The following is a 16103-nucleotide window of genomic DNA, read 5'->3' as shown; positions in this document are numbered from 1 at the left end:
GCAAGAATTTAAAGCTATTCTAGTGTATGTAATTAAAAAATACCAACTACCTTGGAGCACGTGTGAGCCTAAACACCTTTCCAGAATTGGACCTTGAGATCCTGAAGATATGGGATTAAGTTCATCTTCTTTGAATCCTCAAGTCCTAGCATAGAACCTGGAACATTCCAAGGGCTCAGTACATGGTTTTTGCTGAATGCATAAATGAATGGAATCAAAGCTTTCCTTTTAATTACTTCACTTAGAAAAAACTAAAGAGCAAATCTTGGTTAATGACCCCTATGGGAGAAATATAATTACAAATCTGTCCCTTGCTCTATTCAAGGCTCTTTGTTTAAGAGTTTCTGCCGAACCATTAAACCCTGAAAATGTGTTTATATCATCCCAGGAACCCCATTCTGCCAGTATCTTTTCACACATTAACAACTCTGATAAAGACCAAAACCTCTATTTAAACAGATGATGGACCTGTGACCAGAAGACTAGGAACATGTGACAATAATTCTTACAATATTTTTCGGCAACTGATGATACTAACTAAGCAAGCAAATGAAACCAATGAAAAACAAATACTTTAATCTAAAAAAGAATGATGATTACACGATTTCCTTAACTCCACAGTTCATGCTAAGCAGTCAAGGTAGCAATAGCATAAGGCTCCCTGTGGCCATAGAGATTTCAAGAATTTACCCTGGGATATTTAAATATTTCACCTGACTCTGATCCCATAGACCAAAGTTGACCAAAGGACTCTATTCTCTGGAAGAAGCTCTGACAAAGGAAACTCTGGAGGAAATGAGATGGCTGTTCCCTACCTCACCATTTCTTTCTTCATGTCTGTTCTTATGTAGAATTCTTTTCTGGGTAACTAGGATTTGGAAGTCCAATGAAATAACTTGCCCATTAACTTGCTAAAAATCTTTTCACTGTGCCTTAATTAAAGACTTGGTTGAAATACAAGTTTCTATTTTCAAATATAATTAATCATAGAGTAATTTATACTTCAGTATGAATTAGTTTCTATACCATGCATTTTTTCCTGAATCCTTTGCCCACTTAGAATAACAGAATAGTAAGCAACTCAGTTATATTCAACACTTCTTATTTTGTTTCCTATATAGTATGTGAACAATTATTGTACTAGAGAGAGTTTAACGGTGAACAGAGAAAGCATTTGTCCATGTGACTTTTTTTATGTTTACTAGAATGAGATCATTAGAGCATAAATATATTCCTTTACATTGTCCTCTTTTGATTAGGATTATTAGTCGCAGCAACAGAAATCAACTCTGGGTGATTTGAAGCAGAAATTGAATTTACTATGAGAATATTGAGTAGTTCACATAATCACCAAAAGAGAATGAAAACAAAAAACTCCAACAGTGTGGGCAGGAACACCTCAAATCAGTCCAAGGAACCAGTGAGGTCACCACTGTCAATACCTTCAAGTTCTAGATGCTGCACTTATACCACCAGCCTGCTGGTAGGGGTACTGGAGACCACTGTGACCCTCACTGTCAGCACTTCCCTGGAAATTCAGTCTTGCTGCTCTGCTACTGCCACCAAAATGGGTATTTTCTGGCCTCCACTAGCTCCCATTTCAAAGTTTCAGGCCCCTTCTCCTGGTGGACTTCATCCTGTGCCTGCACAATGCAGCAAAGGTGACTCAGAAAGCCATTTTGGTGCCTGACATGGAAGGCAAATTCTGCTTCCAATGAAGACTCATGAAGTAAAGATAGTGACATTTTCTTAAAAGTTGTTAAAGATTATAATATCCTCCAAAGTTTAGGTTTCTGCCATGGAATATTCCCATTTTGTTAAGTTTGTTGACATATCCCCCAAATCTGTGTGTATTTATACCCAAGTCAAAATGAATGTCAGAGAAGTTCATACCTTCAAAGACCTTGCACTGGGCAAGGCAACTATTATGAACTGGGGAGTGGGGATGGGAAAGAATATAACCTAATTTTTCTAATAATGAAGAAAGCCCAACTAGAGTTGATGAGTTGGAAACTTGAGACTCTTTAGGGAGGAAAAAAACCATGCACATTAAATGCAAGGATGAACGCACTTTCTTTTCCTCAGGTCAGGACTCATTGCCTACATTGATGTATCTACACTGTGGTTTGATTGTTGTGGAATTTCCTTGAGTGTTTTATCTACTTTATATTACGTTGTTTCAGCAATACCTGGAGGATACCAGAGTTAAGAAACTTCATGGATTATATGCTGTTAATGTCTGCTCCAACCATATCTTAACATTTGGAATCAATAAATCCAGTGGACAAAGCACAGTGAATTAGAAGCTTAGAGGTCATTCTTGACCTCATCACTGCATCACTGCACCATGGTGGGCAGACTTAGAACATTTAAGTTGGAAATGGCTTTGGCAGAGAAAAACAAGTTTTAATATCTTAATTCCCTCTTTGTTCCTCTCCTTGTTTCCTTAATTCCCTCCTTTTTCCACTCCTTGTTACCTGCATTTCAGAACAAGAAGTGCAGATCTAAGAAGCCAATAGTAATAAGTAAGTATCAGGACATCACTGCTTGCCTGGAGACAATCTTGAGGAATGCCACATGGAGTCATGTCGACCATGACAAGTGAATTTCAAAATTTGAGGAGACATTCAGTGTCATTTAGACCAAGTGCCATATGAGAATATCCTCTACAACATCCCTGACAAGCATTTATCCTGACATGTACTTGAAACCTCCATGGAGCCCAGTGACTACCAGGACTCCATGGTCTCCTAAATCAGCCCATCCCATTGTTGAATCACGCTCACTGTGCGAGCTCTCTACTTGTAAATCTTGATTCCACCCAATGGTTTCACTTCTGCCTTGGAGTCAGAAGAACCTCCTAATGACGGTCTTTCAAATATATGAAGATATCTGCCTGTCATCTTATCAAACATCAAGTTGTGTCAAGTCCACCTCCTTAATACATCTGGTAACTGCCCATTCCTCTCCATTCTCATTTCCATTATATCCTCTCCCGTGAATTACTCCTAGTGTCCTGGGAAATCTTCCAGCCTCCAGTCTTACCTCTTGAAATCCATTCTTTTTTTTTTTTTTTTTTAACATCTTTATTGGAGTATAATTGCTTTACAATGTTCTGTTAGTTTCTGCTGTATAACAAAGTGAATAAGCTATATGTATACATATGTCCCCACATCCCCTATCTCTTGAGCCTCCCTCTAGGTGGTCACAAAGCACCGAGCTGTGCTATGCAGCTGCTTCCCACTAGCTATCTATTTTACATTTGGTAGTGTATATATGCCCATGCTACTCTCTCACTTCGTCCCAGCTTACCCTTCCCCCTCCCCGTGTCCTCAAGTCCATTCTCTACGTCTGCATCTTTATTCCTGCCCTGTCCCTAGGTTCATTAGAACCTTTTTTTTCTTTATTAGAATCCATATATATGCGTTAGCATACTGTGTTTGTTTTTCTCTTTCTGACTTACTTCACTCTGTATGACAGACTCTAGGTCCATCCATCTCACTACAAATAACTCAATTTCATTTCTTTTTATGGCTGAGTAATATTCCATTGTAAATATGTGCCACATCTTCTTTATCCATTCATCTGTCGATGGACACTTAGGTTACTTCCATGTCCTGCCTATTGTAAATAGAACTGCAATGAACATTTTGGTACATGACTCTTTTTGAATTATGGTTTTCTCAGGGTATATGCCCAGTAGTGGGATTGCTGGGTCATATGGTAGTTCTAGTTTTAGTTTTTTAAGGAACCTCCATACTGTTCTCCACAGTGGCTGTATCAATCTACATTCCCATCAACAGTGCAAGAGGGTTTGCTTTTCTCCACACCCTCTCCAGAATTTATTGTTTGCAGATTTTTTGATGATGGCCATTCTGACTGGTGTGAGGTGATACCTCATTGTGCTTTTGATTCTGCAATCCATTCTTAATACATTAACCTGGAAAATGTTTCCAAAATTTTCATCCTTTAAACAAACAAACAGAAACACTCAAAAAGCTTCTTACTGTCTTCAAGATAAAGCTCACTTTCTAAACCCTGTTAGCCTTTTATTGTCCTTGTTTCTTTCTCCAGGCTCATCACTCATCATTCCTTCCCTTTCACACAATATGTATTAAACTCTGAGTGACTTTGAGTTCCCAAACCCATCTTGCTCTCCCACATGGTCCTTAACACATGCCCTCTCCCTGTAATGTCCTCTTTCCCTGTCAAGTGGACCATTCCTACTCATCTTTTCAGGCTCCTCTCTCACTATCCCCCTCACAAAGCTGAACCAGGCACCCCTCCCATGGCACTCTGCTCTTAATCCATACTCTAAATATTAATGCACTGCATTAAAATCATCAATTCACTTGTCTGTCTCCACCACCAAAATGTCGCTCTGTGAAGAAGGGCATTCTACTGCCTTGCTTACTGCTGTATCCCCAGAGTATAGTTCAGTCCCTGGTATATTTCAGGAACATCATTATTCTATGTTGAATAATGAATCCAGCTTCTTCAGTCATTCCTCATATGACTTGGTCACTAGATCATCCATGATCCTGGTTGTTCCCCTCCACCACCACCCCATATATCCTCAGGTTTTTATCAATATTCCACCTAAAACATGACTCCTGAATTCGGCCTTGATCCTGAGGTCAATAGATGGAGGAAATAATGTTAGGAAAGAAATCTAACATTTTATGTGGCCTGTATTTCAGGTCCAGCTATCCCTCTTTCAGCTCCTCTTACTCTGAGGTCTCTCCAGACTTGGTCAGAATTCCAGAATGTAGGACCCTAATAGGTTGGTAGCTCTGCCAAACACCTATCAGAGTTTTTGTTTCTCCATATGGGAGTTAACAATAACTTAGCCATCCACTGTATAACATATGCATTAAGCAGAACTTAATCAGTATTAATAAAATATTGATGCATTTGTTTACCAGGCCAAATATTTGAAAATAGCCTGGACCATTTCCAGGTGGTGGCTTCATCTCAGACTCCTGCAGTGTGAAAGTCTTTGTTGAGTTGTGCTCTTTAATATATACTTTGTGGGTTATTTTCTTCACATATATACAATTTTATCATTGAGTGGCTATCTCAGGCAGTAGACTCAGAGAAAACTTTTCATCTTGACAGCATTGAGGGAATGTATTCAATATATTTAAAAGTTGTTCCCAAAATCTTCCATTCTCAAGCTCTCTGTTTTAACGAATTTCCTACAAGCTCTTAAGCTTGTATACTTCTTGACCAACCCATTGCACTTTACTCTTCTTAACGTTTCTAATTATTTCTCATTATTCAATTTTTCTATCCATTTTCATCATCATCAACACTGAGTCTAATTTAAGTCTGATAGTCCATTTGATCTGTCTTCATTAGCATTTCTTCTATGGCTTCTTAGAGTTCTTGTACACAGTTCAACCATTTTCATATACCTTAAAACTTTTACCTTTCAAAAAGGTGAATAAATGTCCACCAAATGTATAAAATTCTGTGATTAAATAACCACATGCACAGAAATGTATTCAATTCTTACAAATAGTCACTGAATTTTCCATCATTTATAACATTTATAAATAGACAGGGTATTCACTTGACTAATGAATACCTTCTTATTAATTGGCATTATACAGGTATATCACATGAAAGTTATGCCCAGCTGCACTTTGAAAAAACTTACCTAGGAAATTTAGATGATGGAAAGACAGATGGATGAATAGAAAAAGAGGAAGAGAGAGAGAGAGACTTTCCTTTTATCCACTTCATGGTTTGAAACAAGATTTAAGATGAAAGTTTTTTCCCTTAAGAAAACTCTTACTGGGCTTTCCTGGTGGCGCAGTGGTTGAGAATCTGCCTGCTAATGCAGGGGACACGGGTTCGAGCCCTGGTCTGGGAAGATCCCACAGGCCACGGAGCAACTAGGCCCGTGAGCCACAACTACTGAGACTGCATGTCTGGAGCCTGTACTCCTCAACAAGAGAGGCCACGACAGTGAGAGGCCCGCGCACCACGATGAAGAGTGGCCCCCGCTTGCCACAATTAGAGAAAGCCCTTGCACAGAAACGAAGACCCAACACAGCCAAAAATAAAAATAAATAAATTAAAAGAAGGCTCAACATTTAAAAAAACAAAAACTTTTACCGGGCATAGAGTGATGAGAAGGGAGTTGAAAGCAGCCTTTCTGAAGAATAGTACCAGCTAAACAATTAAACCAATTCCATAATCCTGGTCGAGTAACCTCATATATCTAGGCCCAGTTTCCATATCTTCAGAAAGCAAAAAGTTTTATGAGGTTTTTTTCCCACTTCCAAAAGCTTATGATTCTATGATATTAAAAATTATTCTGCAAATACCAAATCATGAATGTGATATATATATTTTATTACAGCTGAGGGAAAAGATGTGTAGAAGGGAGTGGGGTGGTGTAAGGTGGGAGAGAATGTGGTAGAGACTGCAGACAGAGAATCAAAACAGGTATTATTAATTGTAAAAACCTGGTTTAGTCAGAGGCCAGATGAACAAGGCCTGTAAGCCAGGAACCCAGAAATGCGATGGATTCCGCAGGAGAGAAGAATCACAATGACAAGATGAGACCATCTGGATAAGTAGATTGGACAAAAAAAAAAAAAACAGTCAACATTTATTGGGCAATTAATCATTGCTCTCTAAACACATAGAGAATAATTGTGAAGACTGAAAGAGTTAATATTTGTCAAAGCACTAGAACAGTACTTAGCACATTGTAAGTGCTCAATAAATATTAGCTGTTACTACTAACAGTTGTACATATTTTATACTAGGTATATTTCTAGAAATATCATGAGACTCAAACAGTATCCTCAAATGCCTTGATCTGTTGCTAAGGCTCAGAAAAGTTGGAATGTCCACTGACCCACTGGAATTTGGAAATTCCTTTTACTCCTTCAGCCTCTACCAAGATGAGTGTCAAAAAGTAGAGAAGAGAGGGCTTCCCTGGTGGCGCAGTGGTTGAGAGTCCGCCTGCCGATGCAGGGGACGTGGGTTCGTGCCCCGGTCTGGGAGGATCCCACATGCCGCGAAGCGGCTGGGCCTGTGAGCTATGGCCGCTGAGCCTGTGTGTCCAGAGCCTGTGCTCCGCAACGGGAGAGGCCACAACAGAGAGAGGCCCGCGTACCGTAAAAAAAAGATAGAGAAGAGAGATGAGATGATTCTAAAAGACTTTTCTTATCTCTACAAAGAGCAAGCCCATGGGAGTGAGTGGACACAAATGCTAAGTGAGTGTGTCTTGGGTGACTCTTGAAGGGAACTGAAGTGACATATATCAGAGGGCTTCCAGGGACAATCCTGAGAAGGGATCTAGAGCCTAAAGTCCCACAGGAGGTAAAAGGCTGTTCTGAGCCTGAGATGACCCAGAAATTTTCATTGGTCCTTCCCAGTTTGCACTCATGTGAAGTGTATTCCACAGTGTTACCTGTCAATGTGAAGAGTGTGTGGAAGGAATTCAACTGAGCAGGAATGGCCCTTCCTGGACCTTTGGGGAAATATTTCCCAAGTGTACCACATTCCAAATGACCTGGATGGATCATGGGAAGCATGAGGTTGGGGTCCTTGCATGGAAGTAATACTCATCTTGTTAAGTTAAATTATATTTCCAAATGTTCTAAGGAAGCCTGACTTTTTTTTAATGATAAGATCAATGATTTGGTGAAGTGAATGATCCTCTTGTGTAGTGAGAATAATTACCTGTTTTATCTATTGGTATGAGTCTGGATTTTCACATTTTTTTACTGTGGGATAAGCTCTAATGTAGTGGTTTCATAAAAAGTGCCTCCAGGGCTTCCTTGGTGGCGCAGTGGTTGAGAGTCCGCCTGCCGATGCAGGGGACATGGGTTCGTGCCCCGGTCCGGGAAGATCCCACATCCACGGAGTGGCTGGGCCCGTGAGCCATGGCCGCTGAGCCTGCGCGTCCGGAGCCTGTGCTCCTCCCGCAACGGGAGAGGCCACAACAGTGAGAGGCCCGCGCACCGCCAAAAAAAAAAAAAAGTGCCTCCAAAATTTAATGTGCACCTAGATGTAAGAATATTTGTGATCTTTGTCACAGGTGGCAATCTTGGTAACAAAAGAAGCATCCCCATGAGCTTCAGCTCTTCACCTAAGTAGACAGAATGTGTCTGTATATGTATTTATCAGTATTCACTACTATAACAAAGAACCCTAACTTTTCAATGGCTTAACATAGTTTTGAAAATTTATTTCTTGCTCATGACTCTGTTTACAATGAGGTTTTCCTCCAAGTGATGACCCAGGGATCCAGGCTGCTTCCTTCCTGTAGCTAAGATTTCATGGAAAGGGATGAGTACAGAGAATATGCACCTAATATTAACACCTCAGGTGGGAATGGCATGCATCACTTCTGTTCACACACTTTGGAAGAGAATTAACGACATGGCCCTACCTAGATACAAGGGGTAGATGGGATATATATCCTCTGGCTGAGCAACCACTGGAAAGGAAAACAGGGACACTTGGTGGTCAGCTACCCATCACAGTTGTCCATAAATAAGGACTCTCTCGGAGCACCTCTGCTCAATGATAGAGATGTGAGAACTTCAACATCACTCAGAAACCTACAAAATAGGCAGATGGTATAAAACACAGGTGTTATCAGAGAATCACTCCTCATATATGTATAAATATTAGGCTTATATTTGGTTTTATGATTGCATATAATTTCTTGACTTTGAACCACTAATCCAACTACAGAAAAAATTTGGTCTATTCTATTCCAGTGAATTAAATCAAGCCTGGCAATTTTTTTATTTGCTTGTTAAAATCTCAGTCACTGATCACAGTTCCAAGCTTTCTAGCTCTCAGTCTCCCATCACAATCCCCTACTTCAATTTTCTCTTAGATATAAGTTTCAAACTATAGATATATAGTTTCAGACTGTGTCACACTCATCTTTCCATGGGTAGAGAGGGAAAAGAGATGGTGGCATATCTGTTTGCATGGCAGTCATGAAGCAAGAACAGAATGATATAAGAAAGAAGCATTGAGAAATCAAAAAACACAGGTTTTTGAAATTAAAAACATGAGCAGAGGAGAAAAATATCAGTGGAAAGCTTCGGAGGTAAAATTAAGAAAATCTCCCTTAACCTAAGTAAAAATCAAGCATATAAAATAAGAAGTTAACAAATCTGGAAGATCACTAGTTCAGAAGCTGAAACATCTGAATAACAGAAAATCCAAAAAGACAGAATAAATAAAGTGTAGGGAGGAAATATGCAATAAAATAATTCAAGAAGATTATGAAGACCTGAAAAATATATTCTTTCACATTAAGAGAGCCCCTTAATGCTTAGCACAATAGATGAAAACAGACTCACACTAAGGTACATCATTGTGAAATTACAAAACACTGGGATCAACAAGAAGTCCTAAGAGTTCAACAGAAGAAGTAGAAATTCACTTAAAAAGTATTAGTAATTAAAACTGAGTTGGATTTTCAAGAGCAACACTGGAAGTTCACAGACAGTGGAAGAATATCTTCAAAATCCTGACGAAAATTATTTTCTATCCTAGAATTCTACACCTACCCAAACAGTCAAGAGATAATGATTTGAGAAGATAGAATAAAAACATTTTCAGATGTTCAATGTCTCAAAAAATTTACCTCCCACAAACTCTTTCTCAGGGAGCTACTCAAGAATGTATATTACCTAAAGGTGAGAATAAACCACTAAAGAAGAATTCATAGAACACAGGTGATAGAAGAAACAACACACATACATACACACACACACACACACACACACAGACACATGCACACACACAAAGAGCTAGGGGAATCTTTAGGATGATGATAAAGAGGTTCCCAGGATGGTTGATATGCATCAAACACAAAAGGAAATGACATAGTGGAACAAGTTCAAAAATTGTGGCCAAGGACAATATAAGACTTCATACCTATAGCTGCCATCCCCCTAGAAAAAAGAAAGGCATAAGGAGAATCAATGGAACCAGCACTTTTACTAATGATGTCCAAGAGATAATACTATATGGCTGAAATACAATGATGAGGCAATAAAGTATAAGTACATATATTATAACATATATACACATATTATATTTATATAATACATTTACAGTATACAATAATTCTGAATGATAAACAAGAGACAAGTAACGTTATCTCTGGAGAAACAAATTTGGTGCTAAGAGAAAAGAGGTGTAAGAAGGATTTAATTTGCATTCTATGATTTTGTTCCTTTTAGAGATTTACTATGTGTGCATGTTACTTATTCATAAAAGTTGTGACATAAAATGTATTCTCTTAAAAATGATAGATATACATATCTTTGACTCAACAATTCAACCTCTCAGAAATGATCCAATAGTTAACATTTGCATATGTAAAATCATGTAAGAGAATATTTGTTGTAAAAGGAAAAGACTAGAAGTGATCTAAATATCCATCAAAAGGAGTCTGGTGAAATAAATTCTGTACCACTGCACAGTGAAATACTGTGTAGCCTTGTAAACGAGAATGGGAAAATTCATTAAGAACTGATGAGGAATGATCTCTAAGATACATGGCTAAGTAGAAAAGGTGACTATAGTCAATAATACTATATTTATATTTGAAAGTTGCCAAGAGAGTAGATCTTAAGGGTTCTCATCACAAGAAAAAATTGTAGCTATATTGGTGATGGATATTAACTAGACTTATTGTGGTGATCATTTCATAATATATACAAATATCAAATAATTGTGCTGCACACCTGTAACTAATATAATATCATATGTCAATTATACCACAATTTTTTTAAGAAAGAAAAAAAAAGGTAAGGCAGTAAAACGTATATATAGTATGCTACCATTTTTGCATAAAAAGAAAGAAAATAGAATATGTATTTGCACTTTTTATATGTGCATAAAATAGCTGTAGGTAGAGAAAACACCAAAAAAGATAACGTCAGTTGCTCCTTTATTTTCTTCATAGCACTGTCATTACATGAAATTACCTCACATATTGATTCAATTATGTGTTTATTTTCTGTTTCCTCCACTAGAATGTAGGCATCAGAGGGGCAAGACTCAGCCTGATAAATTCACATCTGCATTCTCTACAACTAGTGTCTGGCACACAATAGGTGCTCAATAAATGCTCGTAGGATGTTGTTTGAAAGGAAACAAGCCTTTTCTCTGTGATGTGACCCACCCTGTAGATGGATGATGAACAGTGATCACAAGACTTCAAAGGATATTCTAGCTTCAAGGCAAAAAAAGAGCCAAACAAGAATTCACAAGAAACTGTTAATGGAATAACAAGGAATGTAAAATGTCACCCTTCATCTATTGGTAATTGTTACAGCATATTCTGTCTCTGACTGAATGTTCCACAAACAACCAATTAAGGTAATCTTCATCACAGGAGGTAGTTGGAAGAAGTCAAAGCCACAACATGTTTCAAACAGCTGGGGAACAGCAGAAATACTGGAGGAAAAAAAAAACACATCCTGTGAGCTGGTGTTTTCGTAGAATTTAAAAATAAATGTCAGGAGATGGAACACAATCATTTATGAGGCACCAAATTAGATTCTTGGGTCGCTACAATTGTTCAGAGGACAGAACAGAGATTTCTAGAGGTTAACTTGGCAATGAATGAGCAATTGCTTGTGGGTATTTGTTAGTTTGTAAAGGTAGTCATGATTCAAATTCACAGGTCATAATACTTCTAACATGTTTATAATTTGTCCTATCCTTAAATGTATATTTAAAATAAAAAATATTCTCACAAAATTCTTCACAACAGGACACAAAATCTTTCGGATTTTTCAAACTCTTTTTTTTTTTTTTTTTTTTTTTTTTGCGGTACGCAGGCCTCTCACTGTTGTGGCCTCTCCCGTTGCAGAGCACAGGCTCCGGACGCCCAGGCTCAGCGGCCATGGCTCACGGGCCCAGCCGCTCCGCCGCTTGTGGGATCTTCCCGGACCGGGTCACGAACCCGTGTCCCCTGCATCAGCAGGCGGACTCTCAACCACTGCGCCACCAGGGAAGCCCTCAAACTCTTTTGAGTGTAGGGTTAACAGACACACCCACTCAGGCATTCACAGACCTTCCTCCATGCCCATACTTAACCTTAGTTCTGGCTTTATCCCCTTTATTCCCTTAATTTGGGGTCATGTGACGTTTCACTGCACAGATTTAATGTCCTTCACATAGTACCCTCTGATCTCAATGACCTCCATTATTCCAAATGTAGTAGTTTCTGAACATAACCTTTGCCCATTCTATTCACATCAAGAAAGGTGATACTGATAGGAAACTAACCTGGTCTCTTGATTTCTAGTGGGCACCACTGCCAATTTCAGCAGTGACTTTTCGTTTCTTATTAGCCCAGGCGTAGCAGATGCTGTCAGTGTCTGGCCTATGTTCCCTGGGCATTTCCTTCCCCTATCTGAAGGATCTGAAGTCCGCTTAAAGCAAAGACCTGCTACGGACTTGGACCTCTTTTATTCTGACATTGGGAGTCCCCTCAGCCGACCCAGGGCAGACCAGAACTGCCAGAGAGTTAGCGCCCCTGGAGCAGACCCCACCTGGTGACACCAGCTTGGGGAGATCAGGCTGAGGTGTGCTTTACTGACTCCCTAAACTCCCCAGGGACCTGCTCAGTCACACAGTCTTGTTCGATTGCCATCCCTTCCCAGGCTCCTCAGCCCCCTTCTGGTGTCTCCTGGGGTCTACTTTCATATAAACTACTTCCGACTGAGGCCTTGTCTTGGTGTCTACTTTTGAGAGAACCCAACTGAGAAAACAAACTAAGATATAAACGAGATATAAATAAATAAAATTGAGCTTCTATTACAATTTCCAGTGATGTTTGCAATTTCTTAGGATCATGTCTTCTAATACCGTATTTGTGCAAGACTGGTCTTTGAAGTTGAACACCACCCTTCTGAAATTCAGTAATAATGTTTTCTTAAAGAAGAACTCTTACCCCTTGGTAATGGAACTTCCAACAGTTTTAAATATTGTAGTTTGTCTGGAATGGGATGTTGACATGGTTTAAAGGAAACAGGCACACAAGCTTGAGAGACTTCTGAGTAAGGCAGAATGGTGCTGGGAGCTAAGGGTTTAATTTCAATGCAGAATTCCTGTTAACGTCTTCAAGGCATGCCCAGAGCACTGCCAAGTACTAAGTGTAGTTAAATAAAAGTTGTGATTCTTGCCAAAATAGATTTTGTAGTTGAAGAAATAGGCATATAATACTCACTCTAAAATAGACTTAAAATAGCCACTTATTCCTCCAAATTTATGCTTTCAGCTAAAAAAATAATCAAGATTGTATCTTAGTCACTTTACTACTACTACTTCACAAAAAGGAATGGAGAGTTCATAAAAATGCATCCTGGTGCTGTGTTCTGAATGTTTGTGTCCCCCCAGCAGTCATATGTCAAAATCCTAATGTCCAATGTGATGGTATTAGGAGGTGGAGCCTTTGAGAAGTGCTTTACGTCATGGGGGTGGAGCCCTCATGAATGCGATTAATGCCTCTATAAAAGAGAATCCACATGGTTCCCCAGTTCCTTGCTCCAGGTGAGGATACAATGAGAAGTCTATGACCCAGAAGAGAGCCCTCACCCAACCATTCTGGCATCCTGATCCTGGACTTTCAGCCTCCAGAACTGTGAGACATATATTTCTGTTGTTTATGAGCTATCCAATCTCTGGTATTGTGTTATTGCAGCCAAAGCAGACTAAGTAATGACTATATACCTTTCAAACTATATTCAGATGGTGGCAGCAATGACAAGAAAAGTCACATTAGTACTAACATTTGTTACAGCATTTCTTAATTTAGCAAGTACTTTCTCTAACAAGTAGACCTCTGTGTGTGACCAGTATGTTACACAAACATAGGATCTCTCCAGTGGAATTTATTCATTGTCACTAGGCAGCCTGTCCTTACAACCCAACCAGAATGCAATGTCATGCAATGCCAATGTCCAGCCTCATGAAATAACTCCTTGCAACTCTAATGGAAAAGGCTTATCAAATTTGTGAGTGATAAGAAGCTAGATGGGAGAGTAAATACGTGGAAAGAGAAAAGCAAAACCACAAAAGATCTTTACTGGCTATCATAATATTCCTATTATGTTCATTACTAACTGAACAACTGGCATTGATCATGCATAACAAAAACAAACAATTTAAATTGTTTCTCACCACTCCCTTCTAAACTTCCTCCATTAACTCATTCTTTACTGTCTATGGATGAAATCTTGGACCTGTCCTGTAGCATTTCAGATTGCTCTCAGAAAATAATCAAATAGTTACTTTACTAGGGTATGAGAATGTCCAGCCCAGTTTAATAACCACAGAATTCTCAGTCCAATCCAGGGTAATTGTCAAAGCTTTGAATTCTTATCCAGTTAAAGCTTTTCCCTACCTCCACCCAGCTCAGGTCTGATTTGGGTTTAGAAGTCTAGAATGAGGGAGTGAGTGAGTCAGCTTCTTCACTATTTTGTAGCTTCACTCCCACTCAGTGGCTATGGTCCCTCTAGTTTCTGGTCCCTCTGGGAATGGAGCAGGTGGAATGAAAAGAGGAATGTGGGCTAAGAGTTCTGTCGTGACTGGCAATCGGTTATCGCCATTGCTGCTCTCTGAGCATGAGGGAAGTTCAAAGCTAATTCTCTTTTGTGGGTTCCTCAGAGATCCTCTGCTGGGGACTTCCACTTGGCAGGTCCCTCAACTAGGAAATGCCTTTCTCCCAGCTTATCTGTTAAGACTCCTCCCCCATCCTCAGGGCATTCTGGTGTTAGTCCCTCTGTTCACCCTGTAGGACTTCAGTTGGACAAGACACTTTTTAAGACAACCCAGACCAATTTCCTATTGCAGGGTCCACACCTGAGCCATGGAAACATGGACTTTGCCCTTGCTCACTGAATGAGCAGCTTTCTCCACATGTAGCTCTGTTGCATCCCATTTATCTGCACATGGCCTCCTGCCCTTAGAATTTTCCTGGCAACCCCAGTCCTTGGGTTCCCAAACTCGATGGGATGCCTTAAAGTTCCTCTCACATAGTTTGAACTGAGAGAGATAAGTCCACACCTCTCTCCATGGGGGCAGAAAGTCAGTGCCCAAGGATTGCAACAACACTCCTCCACCTTGCCTCTTTTGTGCCCAGGTAAAGGATGATAGGCTAGTGCTGACCAGACTTCTATAATACCTTAGGGTAGTCTGCATTCTGCATGTGTGCTCTAGCCGCTCTGTCTAGGAAATTTCGGTATTTGGGGCCTACTTTATTATTCACTGCTTTTGTAGACTCGGCCAAAACTGAAACAAAAATGTCTCCTTTTACATACTGTATAATAATATAAAATCTAATGATGGCCTAATGCGGGGGAGAAAATTATATTCACTAGAAATTTTGAAAGAAGAATGCTGTATTTGTTTAGAATAAATTCCATGAGAAAGAAGCTGAGGTCCCCAAGGGACCTGATTGTGGGTAGAATCTCCTTACATGGCAAAGATCATAATTTTTTTTAGATTGTGCTAGGGAGGGGGGAAGCTGAAATAAAGCTAGTGAAATGGAGAAGACTATGTAGAACATATTATCACTTCCTATTATCACTCTGGGGACTTTAACATACATTAAAGCATTAAAATATCCATAGTGATAAAATGCACTGAGAGGATTTCTAGTTTAAACCAATGAAAAGCCTGATTTATGTAGTCTGTAAGGCCCAGGTAGAGTGTGATAGTTCACACAGTGTGGGAATACAATAGTGGGAGAAAGCATGACTAAACTGGGCTTAGGAAAGCAAAGTACTGTTAAGGAGTTATCAAGACAGTACCAGGTTACAGAATTAGAATTCTACCCAATGTTAACCAGAACACTGAGTGATGGGGTATCTCCAGCCCATCCACCACGGTATAGTGAGAAAAATAAGATACGATGTTTATTCCTAAAACGGACCTTCTAAGTTCCCAGTGGAGATAATTAAGATTTACAGTAGAATGATAGACCGCATTCAGCTCTCTTCTCAATCCCTGGTTCTGCCAATTTAAGTGATCTTGGCAAGTCCTTGATATTCCATCCATAACTTCAGTTTATTCATTTAAAAAATGATGCTAAT

The sequence above is a fragment of the Orcinus orca genome, chromosome 6 (genome assembly GCF_937001465.1).
Source record: "Orcinus orca chromosome 6, mOrcOrc1.1, whole genome shotgun sequence".
Taxonomy (NCBI): domain Eukaryota; kingdom Metazoa; phylum Chordata; class Mammalia; order Artiodactyla; family Delphinidae; genus Orcinus; species Orcinus orca.
Note: the sequence above shows the minus strand (reverse complement) of the source record.